This window comes from Nuphar pumila, chromosome 9 (genome assembly GCF_984573655.1).
Source record: "Nuphar pumila chromosome 9, dmNupPumi1.hap1.1, whole genome shotgun sequence".
NCBI classification, from domain to species: Eukaryota; Viridiplantae; Streptophyta; class Magnoliopsida; order Nymphaeales; family Nymphaeaceae; genus Nuphar; species Nuphar pumila.
In genome coordinates, this window is record NC_143257.1 from 70515909 (window position 1) to 70540410 (window position 24502).

The window sequence follows — 24502 nt, forward strand, 5'->3', positions numbered from 1 at the left end:
TAAAATTTTGCGATGATAACACAAGGGCTGATAAGAGGGCCACTCAACAACACAGTGACAGCGAGCCACCAATAGACTTATCAGTCGACTAATCCTTTCGCGCCATATTTTCCAAAAAATCATTTTTGTCAAATTAGTCGACCGAAGGTTTTATCAGTCGACTAGACAGAATGTCTGTTTTTTGGAAAATTAGCAGCAGTCGACTAATGGTTTTTCAGTCGACTGAACAGAACATGTGTTTTCTGAAAATTTAGCAGCAGTCGACTAATGCTTTTTATCAGTCGACCGAACAGAATGTTTGTTTTTCAGAAGTTTTTAGCAGCAGTCGACTAAAAGGTTTTTCAGTCTACTGATGATATTATCAGTCGACTAACTTTTCTCCAGTCAACTAAGTTTCAAAAGTTTAGATTTTCAAACGGCTCGATTAACAGATCAGTCGACCGACGATAACTGTCAGTCTACTAATAACTAACTATTAGTCGACTAACTGATGTTTCAGTCGACTAATTTTGCCGTTTTCCTGAAACTTCAAAAAGGTGTGTCTTTTCATTTTTCAAACGTTTTGATCGTTTAAAATGGACAGTTTTGACACCCTTTCATACTCTCAACGTATGGAATATTTTAACTATAAATATGAGTGCATTCTACACTCAAAAACATCAAATTCAATAGAATTATATTGAATTACTTCTTGTTTTTCACTCCTATTCATTCAAGTATTTGTTTTTTCACTCACGTGATATTTTCACTTCAGTTTTTCACTCAAATCACTTTGAGAGATAGTGAATTCGTGAGTAGAGTGTTTCAACAACCTCAAAAGCCAATTGCATCTCATTTGCATTCAAAAGGAAGGCTCATAGGTTGTATTGTAAGTTGTTATTTCTTTTGTGTAAAAAGAAGTACTCCTTGGTGTAAAGGAGTTGTTTGCTTTCAGTAGGATTGTTACTGAAAGTGGGACCGGTTATGGTCTGTGTGATCTTGTAGTTTACAAGGTTGATAGTGAAAAATCTCAAGCGGGTTTTGCTTGGGGACTGGATGTAGGTCGGGTTTGACCGAACCAGGATAAAATCTTGTGTTCTTTGTGTGTTTGCTTTGAGATTTGCAAAATCATTCAATATTCCGCAAAAAATTTTTAAAAGCACTATTCACCCCCCCTCTAGTGCTCGTTGCCTCGATCCTAGTGCACTTTCATTTTCCTCTTTAAAAAGAGCACGCAGGGCTCCCAATCTTCACCCATCTTCACCCCACCACGCTCCTGATCCCCCTTCTTTTTCATTCTTCTTCACTTCTCTTCTTCTTCCTCCTCTTCTCCTTCTTCCTCTTCTCCTACTTCTTATTTCCTGAGTTTTGGTTCATCCGATCGAAGAAAGCCGACTACAAAGCACCTGCGTTTACAGGTGAGTAGCTCCTGTCTCTTTGATTTTTTTTAGAAACGCCCTTCCCCTTTCATAACATCGTCTTGTTCTTCTTTTGATTTTCATTTTTTTTCCTCCTTTTCGTAAGGCAACATGGTGGGATCGATTTGCCTATGGAAAAATTGACCCACCTGCCGCTACATCAAGAGAGCCATCAGACTCCAAAACTTATTTTATTTTGTTCTTTTCAAATTTTTCTTTATGTTTAAGCGTGTTTGAATATTCGTTGATCTAGCATTTGTTATTTTGTTTTGTTTTTTTTGTTATCTTGTGATCTTGATTTTCCGGTTGATATTATCGATTTGCCTTTCCTCATTTTTCTGACTTCCTGTTCACTCTCGTTTCCTGTTTATGTTCAACCTTTTGGTTTTGATGTTACCCGACAGTGTGTTCATATTTTTCTTTTTATATATATCGGCATTTAGTGTTTGATTCTTGTTGCTATTTCTCACTCTACATTCTGCTTCCAGCATTTTATCGTCTTTTATGCATATTCTCTTTAACGATGAGTCTGATGGGTCTTTTGCCCGATTGTTTCTGTATATCATTGTCTAGAAAGCGTGAGAGTTGCAGAGAGCGATCTGCTCCACAAGTGGATACGATACTTAGATCACGCAAGTGGTTATGATTCTCTACTGATTCATACTTGAACTAAAAAAAAAGGGGGAAGATATGGTTATTAGTTGAGGACCTTCAGAAGGTTCTCAAAGATCTGAAACTACCCATCCTAGATCATACGACTGTTGTTGGGGTTTAAGAACAATATGATAACCAGATCGACGAGGCTATCGGGGTCGTGATATCTCTAAGAGTCCTAACACTTCCTTGAAGGGACGAAAACTGGCATGGATATTGGTCACAGATCAGGTGAACGTCGTTCAAGGGTACCTCGTTCTCTCTGGTGATATTGGTCGTGGTCTGGGCCTGAAGGTAAGTAGCATTAGGGTTGGGGTTCATGTTTTACAAAATGACTTTGTTCTTTTGTTTAAATAACAACATCCATCTCTTGTTTATCTCATTTTTCATTCAGCATCAATAATTGACAAAAACAGGAAGTCAGAATTGTTATGTTCCAATGTTAGCCCTCACTATTGCATCTACAGGAGTTCGTACCTTTGATATTACATGATATTACCATCAGATATTTTCTTTTCAAAACCTTGCTCTTATCATGTAGCATTAATTCTCATGTTTTTGGATATCTCATCAAGAATTTCCTGTAAATATTTTAGTTTATTCTAGATGATCAGCTTACACCTTGATTTCCCCTTTGATCTCTAATTTTCTGTTTGTATCTTCTCTATGATTGCTGATCTGATCTGCCTCTCTCACTTCATTTTTATCTTGTTTTCAATTTCTACCTTCTTTATCATGCACGTCTGTGTGTTCTTCTGTATATTACAGTAGATTTACACCAATCACACGTTAGCATTTTCTTTTTTCTTTTTTTGTATTCACTGTTACCATCTATACTGTGTGTGCTTTGGGTTTCACTATTTCAGCTTCATTTCTAACCTTCTGTGGCTTTTGTTAGCAATACACTGAAATTTTGTTTTATTGTTGGCAGATACACATTAACCTTTTACTATGTTTGCATCATTGTCTTGTTTTGCTGATGACTTTCATACATATGCTCGGTCAGGGAGAATCATTCTTGTGATGCTTCTGAAATCACTATTGCAATCTGCCACCCCCCTCCGTCACACTTCTTCTATACATATCAGACCTACATGTCCACCATACCACTGCTATTACTGCAGCATATGCACAAACCCCTGCTACAACCTCCCGTCACAGATCGCCATCAATCTGCAGCATTGAAGCTGTTTGTGCCGACCAATGATGGGTCCTTCGACAGTCTACAGGAAATCTATGAGTCATTAAGAACACTCTCAGGTTCTTGACATAGAACCAAATGTCAGAATAAAGCAATCCTCCTGTCATTTTTTCTTCTTTTTTACTAGGATAAGACCCATCATCTGCTAGGACAGGTAAGCTTTTATGCTCTTAAAATCAATATTATTTTATAATGTCAAAATCACCAACACCTATATATTTCACAGCATTTACCTTCAATGATGCCTGCATATTTTTTTTTTTACATTGTATTATGAGTGTATCTGTATCTACTTTCACCAACACCTACATATTTTCAGTGATGCATACACACTCCACTTACGACATCCACCCTAATAGTTTTCTTCACTACAATACCTATGCCCATCGTACATACTTTATTAGCCATGTTCCACCTTTTCACATTTATGCATGTATCACCACTTGTCACTCATGTCTGTAGGCATATACACCTCTCTAATCTCACTTGCCTGTAGTGTGCCTGTAAATAACACTATTCATGTCACTGCACCTTCACAAACACGTAGGTATCACTTAGCTTCCATGGCACCTATCCTTTCCCCATTATCCTGCTGCAAAAGTCACTGTTCATCACTACTCTTACTATACAATAATTCATTGCCACCAGTTGTGGCTTCACCATAACAATATATCCATTTTCTGATCTTATATTCATTCATTAAACTCCTGTTGTGATCTCATATTTTCGCTATGTCAGTCATGGTTAATGGTGATCCCTAACTACTTAGCCTTAGCTGTTAATAAGTGTCAATTGTAAGTAGGGTGACTCAGTCGGTTTAAAGCAATTAGTGCATTTTAGGTGTTTAACATTAGTACTTTGTAAATCCTTCACACTAGTGTTTAACATTGAGTGTAGTAACATCTTTATGTGATTGATAAGTAATTATGTGTGTGTGTTCAATAGTAATAGTATGGTCATTAGTATAATCAGTCTAGGCTGTGTTAGTGTGTTGGTTGTTATTATATGCATTAATAGCTAGAGCACGTGGCATTTACACGTGGGCATCTAAGTAGTGAGCAAATTTTGTTAGTAGCCTGGGTTAGCACAGTGTGAGTTGGCAGGTTGTAATAGCTTTTGTTAGCAGTTTTCGTAGTATGTATTATCAATTCATTGTTGCGCACCGATTGAATGGGCTGTAGCAGGGAATGAGTAATAGCAGCAAATGAACCTATGTTAATACCGAATATCGGGATTTTGGTTGTGTTAATATCTTAGCAGCGAATGTGTATCGATCGGGTGAATTGTCTTGTGTGGTTAGCAATAGTTGTTTACATGCATTAGCAGTTTCTGTGAGCTAGCAGGTTGGTTATCATATATTGCATTATTTGGAGAGGAATGTCATATGGTTAGTCTATGTTAAATAGTGTATGTACATACAATCAGCATTGTGTGGGTGCATTAACAGTTAGGGCATGGTTAGCAATGACCAAATGTGTTAGGTGGTGTGTTACAATTACTATTTCACATTTGAGTTTTTTTCTTTTTTTTTTACTTAAGTCTTATGATTAAGTCTAACCGCTTCTTACATCTGAGTTTTACTATGTCTTTGCTTATTGTTGAGTAGTGACTCCCAGTGCCTTCTGCTCTCATTAATTGTTATCTTCCTTGGTAAGTATTTCTTTTTCTTTTTCTTTTTTTTGCTTTAACAGTTAAATTTTTTTTTTTTTTAGTATATACTAGCATCGGTTTTAGCATGTGTTTTCATTTACCTGGTATGTTTCAACACTGCCATATGTGTCATAACATACACTAGGTCAAATACATCATATATATGTACCCATTTCCTCATCAGCATTCAGATATCATCACACCTCACTATCTACTACCAACCTCCACCCCCTTTACAGTAGCTCTAGCAGTCGGTCATCACCTCCACATTTGCCATTTGAATGTTATACAACACCATCACATGCATTATCGAATTCATCATATAGTATAACATTCATACCCTGCAGTCCAACTTCACCAGGCTACAACATTACCTCATTAGGCTACCATTTTTAGGCTCAGTTGTACTCTCACTGTTGCAAAATACAGCATTCGCCTTTCGGTATTTTAGGCTCAGTTGTACTCTCACTGTTGCAAAATACAGCATTCGCCTTTCGGTCAATACTCACTTGCATATCATATCCATACCTGCAGATTAACTAGTCATTTGTAGATTAGTGTAAACACCCCAAATTTTCAGCCTCATCCAGTGTTTGTCCATTTCATAGGTCATCACAGATTATTGCATATCATTGCATGTATTCTGCATTTCATTTCATCACATCTCATTGCATTGCATAGCATTGCATGTCATTACATCTCATTTTCGAGATCCAGCACTCCTATTTCAAAACATTCAATCCAGATTTGAATTTTAAAGCTTTATTTCAAAATCAATTTCAAAACCTGGGTTTTTATTCAATACTCTGTCATTTTCCAACCCCAGGAATTTATATTTCGAAATATTTTCTCAAGGAAACAATCTGGATTCATTTCAAATTCAAATTTTAATCGATTTCAATTCACAGATGAGACCCATTGAGGTGGTGTCGCTTCTGAATTCCTCTATTCATCAAATTTTTCAAATTTTTGAAAGTTTCAGTCCGATCAGGACTCTGTCTCAGAGTCCTAATCCAGTCAGGAGTTTGTTTTTAAGTCTGTTTTACTTCCATTTTCAGTCTTTTTCGATTATTTTCAAAATTTAGGTCATTTTACAGAGTCCAGTTAGTTCAGGACTCTATTTTAGAGTTCGGTCGAGTTAGGAGTCTAACCCTGACTGTGTTTTCTAACTTATTTCATCATTTCTTGATAAAATCTTTTGAAAATTCTTTCATTTGGCATTTAAAATCTAAAATCTCAGAGTCCTAAGAGTTCAAGACTCTAACCCGGAGTTCCAGTTCGCTTGAGACCCTATTTTCAAAGATCTTGAATTTCAAATGTCGATTTTAACCCTTTGTCAAAGCCATTTTCAGTGTTTATTTCAAAATTTTCAAAATTAGATGTGGGCCCACTCAGTTGGCGCAACATCCAGAGGAGTTTTAACCCAGTTGGAACTCTATGCCATTTCAAAACTTTTAATTTCAAGTTTGCTTTTGAAAATCTTTTGAAAACTCTCTTAATTTTAAGTTTTAAAATCATTTTTTGACAAAATCAAGTAGGGCCCACTCGGGGTTGCGCCACATTTGAGAAAGTCAGGGTTAGCTTAGGCTTAGTCAGTGTCTTGGTTAGTTTTAGAAGTTTAGAAGAGTCAAAATCTATTTTGAAAACTCATTCTTAAAGTTGGTTTTTAAATTGTTGTTTTTAAAAGTTTTAGTTAAAACTTTAAAAACCCAATGTGAGAAAATGCCAAGTGGCACCACATTTGGGGATTTTCTAGGTTTAGCTAGGGGCTAATTAGGACTTAATTAGGATAATCTAGGCTAGGGTTAGTTAGGTAAACTCACACCAAAATCGCCCCCTTAGAGAGTCCAAGATTTTCAAAAGTGTTAAAATTTAAACCTAATTTTTTTCATTATAAATAGATGCATAAGGGGGGTCGATTTTTCCATCTCTCTCCTATTGGATTCTTGAAGCTTCTCTCTCCTCTTTAGCCCTTCCTCCATTGCAGCAACCTCAAGGTAATTATTTTCTTTAAGATGTTTGTTTAGGTTTTCTATTTATGTTTGTATTTTCAATCTGAAGTAGTCGTTTTAATCCCTGTTAAAAGTGATATATTTTAGCTCAGATTGCCGGACGGGTTTCTCCCTAACCGAAGATGATTTTTCCGATCTGTAAATTGGGAAATCTCTATTTTTTTTCTTAGTTAGTCTCTGTAAAATTTCATAAATTTTCATGGAGATTTGACCCCTGGTTCAGGTCTAGGACTGAGACTGGTTGGTGAATTAGGTCAAAAATAGCATATTTTAGGGTTTAATGCAATTTTCGGATTAATTTAATGTCAAAAAATTATTTTTATAATTCCAATTCGACATTGGGGTTATAACAAGTGCAGGTACCAATTTTTATGGATTTTGGAATCCATTTGATGGCTGAATTAAGCAAATTGCAAAACCGGGTTCCTGAAAGATCCAAAAACACTGCAAAAATCACAAAATTTGTGATATTATTGGATTTTCGTGCATAAGCATATGGTTTTAGGGTTTTATTATGTTGATAAGCATCTTAGGATACTTTAGGTTTAATTTTGTAGTTATTTGATTTCATTTAGGTCATAAAACCCAAATTTTTACCAAAAATCTATTTCTAAAAACCCTGATTTCAAGGCCATAGTCTTGCTATCGGGGGCAATTTGGTCATTTGACCTAAATTTCGAAATCCCTAACCCTAATTTCATATTTTTAATCATGTCATAGTATATTTGGTTTGAGTTTATTCCATTCAAATTTCAAAACTTGCATTTTATCAAAATATCTTTCTAAAAACCCTAATTTCAAGGCCATAGTCTTGTTATTAGGGGTATTTTGGTCATTTGGACCCCAATTTCGAAATTTCATGTCTTATCTTCCTTATTTATTCCATTTTATTTCATACTTTATCACTTTTGATTTAAGGGAATCAAGGAAAACGCTTATATCTAGCAAAATCCAGTAATTTCTAGATATTACTGGATAAATCTAGAAAAGCCAACATATTTTCATTAACCAAGTTTTCTAGTTTTGCAGGTACATTGAAGACTTTATTTTTCATGTATTTAAATTTCAATAGTGATGTAATTTGTAATTAAACTTTGGAATAAGAATTTATATTTCCTGCTTAGCTTAGGTTGCATTGCATATAGTTTATTTTTATAATTTTAATGTGTGATGGATGATGATTCATGCATATTTTTACAAATTCACCATGGTCTACACGAATGGCACATGCACTAGCTTCTATGAAGTTTATAAACTTGGTGAAATTTGTATTTATGGCCATAGTCAGAATACGAATGATACTTAGATTTATGATCTTCACATTAGCCACATTCAGCCTACACTCTTAGGCTAACTTAAAAAATGCACTGCATTTCTCAAAAATACAAAAAGTATTTCTCAAATCCATATTCATTCATTTCATGCATTTGCCAATTCCAATCTCAATTCAAAGAAGTTCATTTTCTCAAAATCTCCTAAGTCTTATAGCAAAATCGATTTTCCCAAAAGCATTGAATTTCAAAGAATATTTCAAGTGTTTTTCTCAAGTTCATAAACTCAATTTTCCAAAGTTATGCAGTCAATTTCAAAGTTTGAAGTTAGAATTTTTCTAAGTCTTATTCAAAAGAATATGGATTTGCCAATGATATTTCAAATATTTCCCAAGTTCCAAATTCAAATTTTCTAAGTTAGAATTTCAATTTCAAAGTTTGAATTCAGAGAAACCAAGTCTCTCAGAATCAATCTTCACCAAATGTCAATGATTCCTCAAAATCGATTTTATTTCTCTCAGAAGTATATTTCAAATCCCAATTCACGATTTTCCAAGATTTACATTTTCTAAATATTTCAATCATTCAAAGCAAACATATGTTTTCAAAATGTGCATTTTCTGAAAATTCATAGCACATGCCTGATTCTATGTGCATTTAGAAATTAGAATATGATTTAGACAAGTTGAATTGAGTAGAGCATAAGATTGATCCTTGGTTCAATTACCTCTGTTAAAGGTGGCAGGAACGGTTGAACCTCGTACCGACAGGCGAGTCCCATTCTACGGAATTTTCCCGCATTTTAAAAACGGAGGCGAGTTATTTTCAAAAATCTTTTTCAAAGGTCAGTTTGATTTGCAAAAGTAAAAATTTTGCAATGATAACAGGTTTGGCGACCGAGATGGGACCTGTCTTCACCTGATCAATCTAATGCTCTACTTAGTTCAAATTGTCAAAATCGATATCCATAGAATGTCAGCTTTGCTTTATGATATCATGTGAACCTAGGAGCCTAGACTTGAACCCAGCTGACATGGAATGCATATAGACTAGGTATGGTTTGGTAGGACCATATTGAGGAGAATTATTCATGCTCACATAGACTTAGGTCTAATACAACACTCCTCAATTAAGGAATTGTATGAAAAGAATGTTTGCTTCTTCAAATATTTCAAAATTCTATCTCTTTAGGACTTAGAGCCCTCTGTTTTCTTGCATGTGCTCATATTTCAAAAATCATCCTACCTATATTGTCCCGGTCTTCACGTTGCTGGGCTCTCTTTCAGAACCATAGTTCGGGACAGAGCCTCACAACTGGGCCACTTATTTGGGTTAACACCCCCCTGCCACGTACCAAGGGCCATAGTCCAACGTATATCGGCAGGTGCTCAAGGATGTTGGAAAACTTGAACCTAGAACCGGAGAAATTGATTTTATGCCACGTACATCGAGCCTTGGCTTGAGTATACAGGCATAACTGGATTGGATACAGTTGATTTGAACCTTAGAGTTAGGATTAAGGTCCTACAGCCATTTCAAAATTTGTGCATCTAGAGTCAGCTTTTAGGGAATGTTGTATGTGCATACTTGTTTATGCAGAATTTGATTGAATATGTTATTTCCTTTTTATTTTTGATATTTTCCCCAATTTTCTAAAAATACTGGACGATTTTTCAAAATTCCCCAATCTATGCCCATGTACTGTCCATGTTTTAAACCTTGGACGATTTTCCAAATACTTCATTCTCCATTTATTTCTTCATATTTCATCAAACCCTGGACGATTTTCCAAATTTCCGTTAATTTCCTTCAAAACTCCAGGTGATTTCCCATCTTTCCTTTCTTCTGGATCTCGAATTTCCTGCTTTATTTTTATCCTGCCTGCATTTTTCTCAAATTTCCAGTACTTTCCCAAGTCTTATTCCAATTTCCATGTCTTCCAGTCCGATGGCATCCAGTCAGCTTGATTCAGTCTTCCCTGAGGATCACATCTCCTACGAGGTGCGACAAAGTCTTCCCGAACATCGAGTCCTCAGCACCAGATCCTTCTTTCCCCGGTGCTACTATTCATGGTTCAAGAACTTCTCTCGTATGTTTCAGGACCATCTGGACGAGTGTGGATTGGAACTGGCGTCCGCAGTGGGAAAGCAGACAGTCAACGGCAACTTGATCCATGCACTAGCAGAGCGGTGGAATCCGAGCACTTCTACATGCTGGTTTCCGTGGGGCGAGATGACGATACTGATGGATGAATTTTTAGAGATTATGGGATTGCCCGAGCCAGCCGGTCAGCTTGGAGATCCATTGGAGAAACAGTTTTTTATTAATGTCAAAGGTCTGGACCCTAAAGATGCTTTAGCTCGCATGACAAGACGCAAGTCTTGGCCATTGATAGAGGAGGATGGAAACGAATATGTGGACCTGCTCGAAATCTACAGACAGTATGGAACATTTGCAGAAGTCAGCTCGTTGTCCAGGACAGCTCGAGAGAGAATTCAGCACGCGATGGTTCTGTGCACGGTGGGATTAGCTTTCTTTCCTGATGGACGGAATTACATGGATATCAGAATAGTTCAGCTTCTAAGGAGATGGGGAAGTCGACAGACCAGCCGCCTCTCAATAGCCATGGCCGCACTCGCTTTTCTATACCGAGGGTTGACTCGTTTCGCACTCGGAGAATCGATTCTAGTCGAAGGGTGCACTTATGCATTGCAATCCTGGTTCCTCTGGCATGTGTCAGCCCGAGCCAGTTCATTTAGATAAAATGGTGAAAAGCTTCTTCCAGTTGCGCGATACCGGTTCCTGATCGACAACCTTCAGGAGGAAGAAGTTGTATGGGACTACTTTGATCGTCAGGAATCACCTCCCAGATATACCTACGCTTATGGCAAGCGGTTCAGGCTACTTGGCCCATTCTTCTGCGCATACTATCATCCAGAGCGGTGTGTCAGGCAATTCTCTCAGAGGCAGAAGCGCGTAGAGGAATTCCACTAGCCGGGGTTCTGCCAGAATTCGATCTCGCATCAAATCAGTGGTCCGGAGCATACCATTCTGCCAGACATGGCTGGGATTCCTTTGTTACTCTCACTATTTTTCCTGGTCCTCGTGTATCTTCTGATTATCCGGAGTGGTGGAAAATTGTTTGTCCCCCCTCCCCTCTGTCAAGTGTATTATTGATAAAATCATGTTTTTTCCCTCAATAAAATTCCTTTATTTTACATTTCACTTTGGTTTGACGACCTCGCCTAGGTAACAAGGCATATTTTCAGTTGTTTATCTTGCAAAGAATAGCAACACAATTGTTGTAATCCCAGCGACGACTCAATCCCTAGTAATGGGATATTATTCCAATTGTCTACCAAAATTCTCAACAAATATTTTCCTCCAAACCAAATTTCCTTCAGAAGCCTAACCATCAGTTCTGCCCTGCAGAGAGCATCAGCAACATCCAAGAGAACATTTGTGATACCCGATGGTTCATACAAGATCCAGAAAGAAAACCACATCAGTTGAAGGCGTCGCGTACTCAGTAGCTTCAGAAGAAGAGATGGACTCACCTCGATCCATCCAGAGTCAGGGTCAGTGGTCGGCTTACAAATCCAAAAATCAGTCTGTTAATGACCCTACTCAGTCACAGCTAAAAGACATGATGAAAATGGTCAAAGATCTGCAGGCCCGCGACAAGGGCAAGAAAGTCTTCACCAGCGAAGACTTCTATGATGGTTTAGATGGGGATGACAATCTGGATAATCTCCCTAGAAAATTTATCAAGTTTGATGGTTCTGGCGACCCTAAGGCTCATCTCGCCATGTTTTTCGCTGAATGTTCACGATTCAAGCATGATAATCGGGCACTCATCCTTTGCTTCTCTCGCAGTCTGGAGGGAACGACAGCTAAATGGTACTCGAAGCACATCAACCCCATAGAGCTGAAAGAATTTGATAAGGTGGTGAATATGTTCATTGAGCGCTTTCTATTCAATGCTGAGGCACTCCCGACCGTCAGCCACCTCTGTGGCCTGAAACAGAGAGAAAATGAAAAGGCCCGAGATTTTATCCATCGCTGGAGGTCAGCTTGCAACAAGATGAGAGACCCCATATCAGAAGGGCATGCTTTGTCCTTAATTCTAAGCAATTTCTCGCAGCCTCTAAAAGGCCTCATCTCCACCGCACCATCCAGAACCTTTATAGAGTTAACAGAGCGAGCCGAATGGCTCGAATTGAGTATGGAGAATGGTTTCTACGAAGGTTTCACTTTCACCAAGAACAGCGGTCAGAACGAGTCAAAGAAGAAGACTCACTTCACTAATTTTGTCAGTAATAATAAATGGAATCATCGCAAGGGGCAGAATAAAGACTTCTGTTATGGGGCAGGAAGTTCAAACAGGAATGATCAGAAAGGGAAGCCGATCCCGCAATTCAGCAAGCCGCTAGAGCAGGGACCAAAACCCCGAGAGAAAGTGAAGCATGAAGGATGGAGCTATGACAGGAAATTCACTCCATTAGATCAATCACTCGAGACTGTGCTCGAGTACATGTTGACCAAGGAGATGGTCAAGTTGCCAAGGCTGGCCGATCCTCCCGTTCCTATGGGAAAATTCAAAGACCAATTCTGCAAGTTCCACAGAACAGTGGGGCACAATACCGAGAATTGCTTCGTTCTCAAGAACATAGTTCAAGATCTTATTGACAAGAATCTTCTGATAGAAGGTGCCGAAGACGAGAATATAGATATTTTGAAAGAGCCATTTCCTCGTCATTCTACAGTAGTCATCACCGAACAGTCATTTCAACCACAGGAGCATATCAGGCCGTGCTCTGAAAATGACATGCAAGCTCAGCATCAAGTCCTGGTATTGCAGCAGGCTCGGTCCAAGGCCCAGAAGATGGACCTTATTTCAGCTTTCGGCAAATTGAAAGTATCTGACAAGCCCGCTGGGATATCTCCCGAGGTAGCCAGAAGTATGCCATGGCTCCCTAAGCATCTCATTAAGTCCACCCCAAAGAAAAGCGAGACATCCACTCTAAAGCCTATTACAGCATTATCCAATGTCTCAATTTTGGACTTAACCCAAGCTTCCGCTAAACATCAGCAAGTATTAAATAATCTATTGCAGAAAATCACGGTGAAACCAAGCATAACTCCGGAAGACATGGCCCACATAGTCAATCAGGCCATGACTAATGCTCCAGTTACTTTTTTCGATGAGGATCTCCCTAAGCCTCATGTGTTCCATAACAACGCCTTGTATGTTGTGGTTCGAACCAGAGGGATGACAGTTCCTCATGTGCTGATCGATGGAGGCAGCAACCTCAATATATGTCCGGAAATGACCGCCAAAGCTTTGGGCATAAAAGAAGAAGAATACATTCCAGATCCAATCACCATTTATGGGTTCGACAATCATGGCCAAACAGCGAAAGGAAAAATATTCCTAGAGATCTTCATTGACTACTCGGTCCATTCAATTCTCTTTCACGTGGTCAATGTGCCGCCCACTTATAATCTACTTCTCGGGAGACCATGGATCCACAACACAAACGTAGTACCGTCTACTCTGCATCAGTGCATCAAGTGGTCAAAAGGTGGTATGATCACGACAGTCTTAGGCGAAGATCCAGAGCAGAGGCTAGCACAGCCCATGGTTCCCAGGCCCTCTTTCACTACTGATATCCCTAGCATTAGGGGTATTGAAGAAGTCAGCTTCAAAGAGGATTCAGGAATAATGCAGACGGCAGAGCAACCCGAGCATACAGTGGCTGCGACCCGATGGGGAGGTCCACAGTTCTTTAAGATTGGAGGACGAATTGATTACAGCACACTTAAGGATCATCCGCTATTCCCCCAATTTATGAAAGCTAAGAAGGGATTTGATTTATTAGTGAAGCACGGCTACCAGCCTTTTCAAGGCCTAGGCAAAAATGAAGATGGTCGTCTTGAACCAGTGATTCCTCAGCATTGCCCTAAAAGGGCCGGATTGGGCTTTAATGGCCGAAGATCTCAGAAAGAGACTGTTTTCATTAAGGGAGCGCATTAGAAGAATTCCTTTGTCTTTCTTTTTCTATTTTTTTCTCGGGATGATATCCCATTTCATTTTCATCATTGTCATTTTGATTAATTCTATCTTTCAATAAAGTTGCAAGTTTCCTTTGTCTATCTTGGTGCCATTTGTCTCTTTACTCCTCAGTATTAAATCTTCACAAAATTGAAATCATTTTGCTCTTTTATCTTTCCAATTATTTTCAATAAAAGCAATTTATTTCATGATGAGCAATTTCCCTAAATCAATTTATCCTCCAATTTTCAGAATGTCTTCCCGATCTATCAAGAAGCTCATCTTTAATCCAAAAGCCTGTTCGAAATCAGCAATAATTCATCAGGTCAGAATAAGAACAGAATGCAGTCAGATTGCAAAGCAGTCAGAAGAATCCGTAGAGTTCGATTCAACTCTTCAAGAGCTGCCAGAATTTGCATCGGTTCAGAAGCAAGATGAGCCATCATCCTTAGTTCAAGATCCGAATGAGGATATCAATATCGGATCAGAAGACGATCCTAAAATTCTCAAGATTGGCAGTGGTTTGAGTCCAGGAGAGAAAGAAAGGCTCACTAATTTCCTCAAGCAGCATGAAGAAGTATTTGCATGGACTTATGAGGATATGCGAGGTTTAGATCCGAAATTGGTGGAACATCGCCTCGTTTTGAAGCCTGAGGCGAAACCAGTCAAGCAGAAGTTGAGAAAAATGGATCCTCGAATCGAGCAACAGGTCAAGGAAGGACTTGAGGATCTGCTTAAAGCAGGATTCATTCGAGCAATTGATTACCCGGATTGGTTGGCGAATATCGTAGCAGTTTCTAAGAAGAATGGAAAAGTACGAATCTGTATCGACTTCCGTGATCTCAATAAAGCCACTCCAAAGGATGACTATCCGCTCCCAAACATTGATCTTCTAGTCGATAGCACAGCCGGGCATAATATGTTTTCCTTTATGGACGGATACTCCGGATATAATCAAATCAAGTTGGCCGCTCGTGACCAATCCAAAACATCCTTTAGCACGCCATGGGGGACTTTCTGTTATACAGTCATGCCATTTAGGCTCAAGAATGCTGGGGCAACCTATCAAGCGTGCTATGGCTGTTATTTCCCATGATCAGATGCACAAAATCATGGATGCATATGTTGATGATATTCTAGTAAAATCCAAAGAAGAGGAAGATCACATCGAAGCTCTCAATCAAGTTTTCAAGCGGCTCATTCTTTACAAGCTAAGACTCAACCCACAAAAATGTGTTTTTGGAGTCGAATCTGGCAAGTTGCTAGGCTTCTTAGTCAGCAAGAAGGGGATAGAGATGGATCCCGCTAAGGCCAAGGCTATCATTGGCATGCCGCCTCCGACTAATCTCAAAGAATTGCGTAGCCTTCAAGGACGCATGCAATCAATTCGGCGATTTATTTCCAATTTGGCTATGAGGTGGGAGCCTTTCAATCATTCGCTCAGAAAAGGAGTGAGGTTCGAATGGGGACCTGAATGTCAGCAGTCGTTCGAACGCATCAAGAAATATCTTCTCAATCCCCCTGTTTTAAAGCCGCCAGAATTAGGGAAACCCCTATTGCTATACATTTCAGTTAATCAAGTTGCTTGCGACGGATTCTTGGCGCAATACGAAGAGGGCAGCTTGATAGAACATGCCATTTACTATGTGAGCAAGACCTTTATTGATTACGAGAAGAAATACTCTCAGATAGAGAAGACATGCCTAGCTCTGGTATGGATGTGTCAGAAATTGAGACATTATCTATTGGCATCTGAAGTCAAGATTCTATCTAAATTAAATCCTCTAAAGTACATTCTTGAACAACCATTTCTTAGCGGACGAATCGCCAAATGGCAAGTCCTATTAATGCAATACGACTTGGAATATGTCTCTCAGCAATCTATCAAAGGCCAAGCAATTGCAGACCAATTAGCAAATTTTCCTCTAGCAGAGGATGTTAAAGATGAGGATGATTTCCCCGACGAGCGGATCTGCAATATTCAACAATCCCCAATTTGGAATTTATTCTTCGACGGTTCCAAGAATATGGCAGGCATAGGAATCGGAATTCTGCTAATTACACCAGAGAAGGAGATGATTCCCTTTTCTCTTAAACTGGATTTTCAGTGCACTCATAATATGGCCGAGTATGAAGCTTTGATACAAGGTCTGAAAATTCTACAGGACTTCAATGTCAAAAGAGTGCATGCTTATGGCGATTCTTTGTTAATCGTCAATCAAGTTCTGGCCGAATGGCAAGTGAAAGATCAGAAATTACTTCCTTACCAGAAGATTGTCTCAGCTCTTGCCAACAAATTCGAAGAATTCCAACTTTTTCATATCAAGAGAGATTTCAATCAAGTTGTAGACAATTTAGCTAATCTGGGATCCATCATGTCTTTCAGGAGTGGAGAATCTTGTCGCTCATTTGAAATTGGCAGACTTGATCAACTCGCTTTCGTCCCAGTAGAGCAGATAAACCAGGCTGAGCAAAAGAAGAAGCCCTGGTATCATGATATCAAGAATTTCATTAAAACTGGAGAATTTCCTCCAGAATTATCAAATGGAGAGAGCAGCGAGCAATTCAACGCATGTCTGCTCGATATTTTATTCTTGTCGACGTCCTTTATCGTCGTGGATTCAGTTCTGAGTATTCCAGATGTTTGGACAAAGAAGAAGCCAAAGAAGTTGTGCAAGAAGCACATAAAGGCATTTGCGGTGGTCATGTTGGCTATCAGACTCTCGTCAAACAAATCATCCGAGCAGGATATTATTGGAGAACTATGCAACAAGATTGCTATCGTTTTGTGAAGAAGTGCGTTCAATGTCAGATGCATGCGCCTTCCATACATGCGCCAGCGACATACTTACAATATGTCGTCTCGCCATGACCATTTTCCCTGTGGGCTTTCGATGTTGTAGGCCCCATCACTCCTTCAGCCTCCAATGGTCATAAAATTTTCTGGCCGCAACAGAATATTTTACTAAATGGGTAGAAGCAGTCACTCTACGCACAGTAGAAGGTCGACACGTGGTTTCTTTCATCCATAAGAATATCCTTTGCCGTTTTGGTATACCGCATGATATTATGTAGAATAATGGCAGTCATTTCAAGAATGAGAGAATGAGGACATTCTGCTCAAAGTTCAAAATTCATCATCATTTTTCCGCCCCTCATTATCCTCAAGGGAATGGTCAGGCAGAGGCCACCAACAAGATTCTGATTCGAATCCTGGAGCGAACTTTAGAAACGGACCGTGACTGACATGAAAAGATTCATGATGCATTAAGGGCATACAGAACCACCATTCGAACTCCAACGAATGCTACTCCGTCAGAACTTGTCTACGGAACTGAAGTAGTGCTGCCTCTACATGTTCAGAAACCTGCTCTGAAATTTGCATCACTTCTAGAATTACCTCTTGATCAGTATCAGCAACAACGGTTGGTACACTTGATTTGCTCGATGAAAGAAGGCTCAGAGCAGCAGAGCATGCTCAATCCTATCGCCACAGGATAGCCCGACAATATGCAAAATCTGTCATTAAGAGAAAATTTCGGGTCAATGATCTAGTGCTCAGATCAACAACTTATCTCAGGCACCGCCCGGGTGGCAAATGGGCACCAAATTGGGAAGGTCCTTATGTTGTCAAAGAGGCACTACCTCGCAATTCATATCGGCTCATTAATGCTGATGGAATAGAATTACCAGATCCCATCAATGCTCGACATTTGAAAAAATTCTATACTTGAACAATTTCCTATTCTTTGTAATTCTTCCAAATTTTCTTCAATAATGATCAAAATTCTTTTTCCCAGTTACACTGGGGCATTTTAAAATTTTGTTTTTATCTACAAATATCTTGTATGCAGGCAGGATAAATAAATCTCTCATTTCACGCACTTGTGCATTCATGTGCATCGATTTGCATTCATTTGCATTCAATCGCATTAATAACGATCTGGTCAATATTGAGATTTCAACTATCAATCCCATCACAATTCCTAACGATTCAAGATTGAAAGACAATCACCAGAACTACACCAAAATCCAGTATCCAAACTGGTACATTTTTAAACCGGTATGCATACCGGTGTCCTTTCAAAATCGAGCACTCGTGTTAGTGTTCCACTGAATGGTCATGTCAGTCGACCTCTTGAGCTCAGTCTTCGTGCTGATCCAATCATCCAATTTCCAAAATTCCAAATTTCTAATTTCCAATTTCCAATTTCCAAATTCCAAAATTCCAAATTTCTAATTTCCAATTTCCAATTATCAATTTCCAATTTCCAATTTCAAATATCAAATTTCAAAATTCCAATTTCCAAATTTCGACCTTTTGGTCACCTAATACCCAATTCCAAAAAAAAATTCTCTTGCGAGAGACCCTTTGTATAGGGAGAGTTCGAGGGAGCTCGCTCTTTTCGCATGCTATCCAATTCGTTCACTTAGCCCCTTTTCAGGGAGAGTTTGAAGAGACTCGTGTCTTTGTGAACCGTTTGCAAAACAAAATTTCAAATTTCACACAAGGAACCCTTTTTATAGGGAGAGACTCGACGGAGACTTGCTTTCCTTGTGGCCCCATAATTTCAGACTAGGTCATTTCATCATGAAGGACCCTCTTTTCAGGGAGAGTGTGATGAACTCGTTCTTTCATGACCAATCTACCAACCTCACAAATTTCGGCCCCCTTTCCATAAGAGAAGCCTAATGTTAGGAAGTTTTGACGAAAGCTTAATTTCTCTTCGAAAGTTCGTTTTGCAAACACCTCCTCTTCAGGGAAGAGAGGAGTAATTCCCAATTCCAATTTCTGAATCTTCTCCTTTGGGGAAAGGAGAAGAGAATTTTTGTCAGGGATGTGTTGCGTTGTGCTTCAAATGCTCGATTTTACAAAAGGATTTCAAGAAAATTTTGCCAATTTGTCGTTAAATATTTGTTGATTTCAAAAATCTTTATTGCACAAAATTATTACTTCAGAATACCTCCACTATTACTTCCGAAAGGACAATGCTTTCGCGAAAAAGGATTCAAAGTTCAAAATCTTTCTATTGGCCAACCAAAAGGATGAAGAATAAATCCGCGATATGGCCAGCAAAGAGAATTCAATGTTGTTGCCAAGCCATGAGTGATTTATATTGATTGCAGTCAATGGTACATTTGTAAAGACCATTCTTGAAAAATAAAGCAGTCGAAATATCCTGGGTGATACAGAAAAAAAAAATCCACTCAATCTCCATATCTCCTCAATCACCTAAGCTGCAATTAAATATCTGCAAAAGGGATCTCTCAATTGTCGTCAAGATGAAGGCGAATTAAGCGAGTCGACCTCCGGGGCCAAAGAAGATTTGGATCATCTCCAAGATGACGGAGTTTGTGACGGATCCTTCCAGGGAAAGTTCAGATCACCGTTGAGATAAAGGCGAGTGTGATGAGCCTACCGAAAAACCCTAAAAGATATTTAATTTCTGCTATCATCAAGAGATTCCCAACCAATGAGCCAATAACTATCAAGATAATCCCTGAGAGAAAAGAAGGATCGGAACATCTCTGAGATGAAAGAGTTTGTGACGTACCCTTCCCCAGAACAAAAAGAGAGAAAAGTCAGGACATCTCCAAAATGAAGGATGATGTAATTCCCGAAAAATCCAAGAGAGCTTCAATTCTGTCAAAAAGAGTGCAGAAAGATCATCATGAGAAAAGAATCCCAGGATATCAGACTGCCGAATTTATCAAGAATCTTCTTTAATTTTGTGAAATTCTTTTATCAATATTCTTTCACCAATAGCTCTCGCAATATCAAGAATACTTTCTTTCTCGTCCATATCAAGGAAATTGATAGCTTCCTTGAAAGAAAGCCAATCGCAAGCAATTTGAATTTGAATCTTGATTCTACGAAATTAAGCTCAGTCGGAGGTAATACTTCAGGTAGAAAAGAAAGAATACTTTCAAAACAATGAGCATCACTTTCAATTATTTTGAATCAACAATAATTTTCAACATTTTGACAATATTTTCTAGCTATCCTGGCGTGAAGCGAGAGCTTGAGGTTCATCTTTGGCGCATTCTGACATCAGTTGTTATCCCTTTTAGGACTTGATAACGGGAGTTTTCAAGATTCCTTCCCTTCGTTGGTATAATCTGAGCGCACGGGCTCTCAGATTCGCACACTTCCCTGTGTCCCCACTGTCCCACCATAGACAGTCCAATTTCGGCTTGAGGTTAAGCCACCAATTTCAGCAAAAGGCAATTTCAAAAGTTAATTAGTCTCAGCAATGAGGCGCCCAAAATCAATCCCTTTTCAAACTTTAGGGACCCCAATTTCCTTCCTTTTGCAAAACCCCTATCGGATTCATTGTGCGGAAATCCGAAGGTTCCATCACGGTCTCTTCCTTCGAGGATTTCGTCCATTTTGTGCCCAATCAGGTTAAGGGTATAAACCTGGGCCTCCTTTGATGAGGTATTTCATTTTTTTGCCCAATCAGGTTAAGGGTATAAACCTGAGCCTCCTTTGATGAGGTATTTTTTTTTTGCCCAATCAGGTTAAGGGTATAAACCTGGGCCTCCTTTGATGAGGTATTTCATTTTTTTTGCCCAATCAGGTTAAGGGTATAAACCTGAGCCTCCTTTGATGAGGTATTTTTTTTTTTTGCCCAATCAGGTTAAGGGTATAAACCTGGGCCTCCTTTGATGAGGTATTTCATTTTTTTGCCCAATCAGGTTAAGGGTATAAACCTGGGTCTCCTTTGATGAGGTATTCCATTTTCCACCCAATCAGGTTAAGGGTATAAACCTGGGCCTCCTTTGATGAGGTATTCCATTTTCCGCCCAATCAGGTTAAGGGTATAAACCTGGGCCTCCTTTGATGAGGTATTCCATTCTCTGCCCAATCAGGTCAAGGGTACAAACCTGAGCCTCACGTGGTGAGGTATTTCATTTCCCAATCAGGTTAAAGGTTAAGCCTGAGCTTCGTTCCATACGAGGTATTTCGCGTCCCATCTAGGTTAAGGGCAAAACCTGAATCTCATTTCTTTTTGAAATAAAATTTTCTCCTTATTCCCCATTTCATATCTACCATCACCATTTTAATAAATTCTTTCATACCGAGTCAGACTCATCTAACTGGGGCATTTTTATGGTTCAAATTTGGTATGTTTTCTTTGCCACTAAGCTCGGCTCACAACCAGCTTAGTAGCAAAGAGGGGCATCTGTAAACACTCCAAATTTTCACCCTCATCCAGTGTTTGTCCATTTCATAGGTCATCACAGATTATTGCATATCATTGCATGTATTCTGCATTTCATTTCATCACATCTCATTGTATTGCATAGCATTGCATGTCATTACATCTCATTTTTGAGATCCAGCACTCCTATTTCAAAACATTCAATCCAGATTTGAATTTTAAAGCTTTATTTCAAATTCAATTTCAAAACCTGGGTTTTTATTCAATACTCTGTCATTTTCCAACCCCAGGAATTTATATTTCGAAATATTTTCTCAAGGAAACAATCTGGATTCATTTCAAATTCAAATTTTAATCGATTTCAATTCACAGATGAGACCCATTGAGGTGGTGTCGCTTCTGAATTTCTCTATTCATCAAATTTTTCAAATTTTTGAAAGTTTCAGTCCGATCAGGACTCTGTCTCAGAGTCCTAATCCAGTCAGGAGTCTGTTTTTAAGTCTGTTTTACTTCCATTTTCAGTCTTTTTCGATTATTTTCAAAATTTAGGTCATTTTACAGAGTCCAGTTAGTTCAGGACTCTATTTTAGAGTTCGGTCGAGTTAGGAGTCTAACCCTGACTTATTTCATCATTTCTTGATAAAATCTTTTGAAAATTCTTTCATTTGGCTTTTAAAATCTAAAATCTCAGAGTCCTAAGAGTTCAGGACTCTAACCCGGAGTTCCAGTTTGCTTGAGACCCTATTTTCAAAGATCTTGAATTTCAAATGTCGATTTTAACCCTTTGTCAAAGCCATTTTCAGTGTTTATTTCAAAATTTTCAAAATTAGATGTGGGCCCACTCAGTTGGCGCCACATCCAGAGGAGTTTTAACCCAGTTGGAACTCTATGCCATTTCAAAACTTTTAATTTCAAGTTTGCTTTTGAAAATCTTTTGAAAACTCTCTTAATTTTAAGTTTTAAAATCATTTTTTGACAAAATCAAGTAGGGCCCACTCGGGGTGGTGCCACATTTGAGAAAGTCAGGGTTAGCTTAGGCTTAGTCAGTGTCTTGGTTAGTTTTAAAAGTTTAGAAGAGTCAAAATCTATTTTGAAAACTCATTCTTAAAGTTGGTTTTTAAATTGTTGTTTTTAAAAGTTTTAAAACCCAATGTGAGAAAATGCCAAGTGGCACCACATTTGGGGATTTTCCAGGTTTAGCTAGGGGCTAATTAGGACTTAATTAGGATAATCTAGGCTAGGGTTAGTTAGGTAAACTCACACCAAAATCGCCCCCTTAGAGAGTCCAAGATTTTCAAAAGTGTTAAAATTTAAACCTAATTTTTTTCATTATAAATAGATGCATAAGGGGGGTCGATTTTTCCATCTCTCTCCTATTAGATTCTTGGAGCTTCTCTCTCCTCTTCAGCCCTTCCTCCATTGCAGCAACCTCAAGGTAATTATTTTCTTTAATTTTTAGTTTTTATTTAATATTTTTCATTGTTTTAAGCATGATTTAGCCATTGGCACCATCACCTTCATGGATTCAACCTCAAGAACCATCAAGAATCAGCAAGAATGATCCAAGAAGGTGATCTAACCCTGTTTGGGATGATTTACAGAGATTTTAATCCATTAGAATTGATTTTAATATGATTCTTTACATTATTAACCAATAAAATATATGATTTACCCCTTTTAATGGATTAAATCTATGTTTTAAAGGTGATATCAAATTCCAGCCATTGATTCCCTATTTTTATTTTATTTTCATGGTTTATTCATGTTTGTTTTACGTTTTATAGCATAGAAATAATTTTTATTTACTGTTTTATGTTTATTTTATTGATTTACATTAGTTAATGCTTGGTTTGTCAAGTTTCTTAAATTTCTGTGTGTTTTAGGTTTAGAACAGTAAAGATAATGTTATTTCGGATTGAAGTTCTCATTGTGTATTTCTGATTTTTTTATATGTGATGCATGCATGAGTTATTGAGTTAATGTAGAAAAATCAGAGGTTTTGGATCTCGGGAACCCTGTCAAAAAAATCAGACATCAAATCAGATTTTTAAAGCTTTAAAATCGTGGTTAAAATCAAGAAGGTAACTTGCTGTTATGATATTTCTCTCATCTTATATCCGATTTTAGATCTGTAAAGTGATATGGATTCACATTGAGTAGATCTGTCTTCTGTGAAATTTTCGGATTTTTTTATTACTGTTTAGTATTTTTCCCCTTTCAGAGAATCTGTTTTTAAATTTAAAACTCGTTAGGGTTTACCAAAACTCTAATCAGACTTGTGTTAGTCATAAATCCCAAACCACAGATCCTATTTTAGATCTGTAAAAAGTGAGTATTGTTATTTTTCTGTCTACTATTCACCACTAAAATTTCAGAGATTTTTGTTTAGGTTTTCTATTTATGTTTGTATTTTCAATCTGAAGTAGCCGTTTTAATCCTTGTTAAAAGTGATATATTTTAGCTCAGATTGCCGGACGGGTTTCTCCCTAACCGAAGATGATTTTTCCGATCTGTAAATTGGGAAATCTCTGTTTTTATTCTTAGTTAGTCTCTGTAAAATGTCATAAATTTTCATGGAGATTTGACCCCTGGTTCAGGTCTTGGACTGAGACTGGTTGGTGAATTAGGTCAAAAATAGCATATTTTTGGGTTTAATGCAATTTTCGGATTAATTTAATGTCAAAAAATTATTTTTATAATTCCAATTCGACATTGGGGTTATAACAAGTGCAGGTACCAATTTTTATGGATTTTGGAATCCATTTGATGGCTGAATTAAGCAAATTGCAAAACCGGGTTCCTGAAAGATCCAAAAACACTGCAAAAATCACAAAATTTGTGATATTATTGGATTTTCGTGCATAAGCATATGGTTTTAGGGTTTTATTATGTTCATAAGCATCTTAGGATACTTTAGGTTTAATTTTGTAGTTATTTGATTTTATTTAGGTCATAAAACCCAAATTTTTACCAAAAATCTATTTCTAAAAACCCTGATTTCAAGACCATAGTCTTGCTATCGGGGGCAATTTGGTCATTTGACCTAAATTTCGAAATCCCTAACCCTAATTTCATATTTTTAATCATGTCATAGTA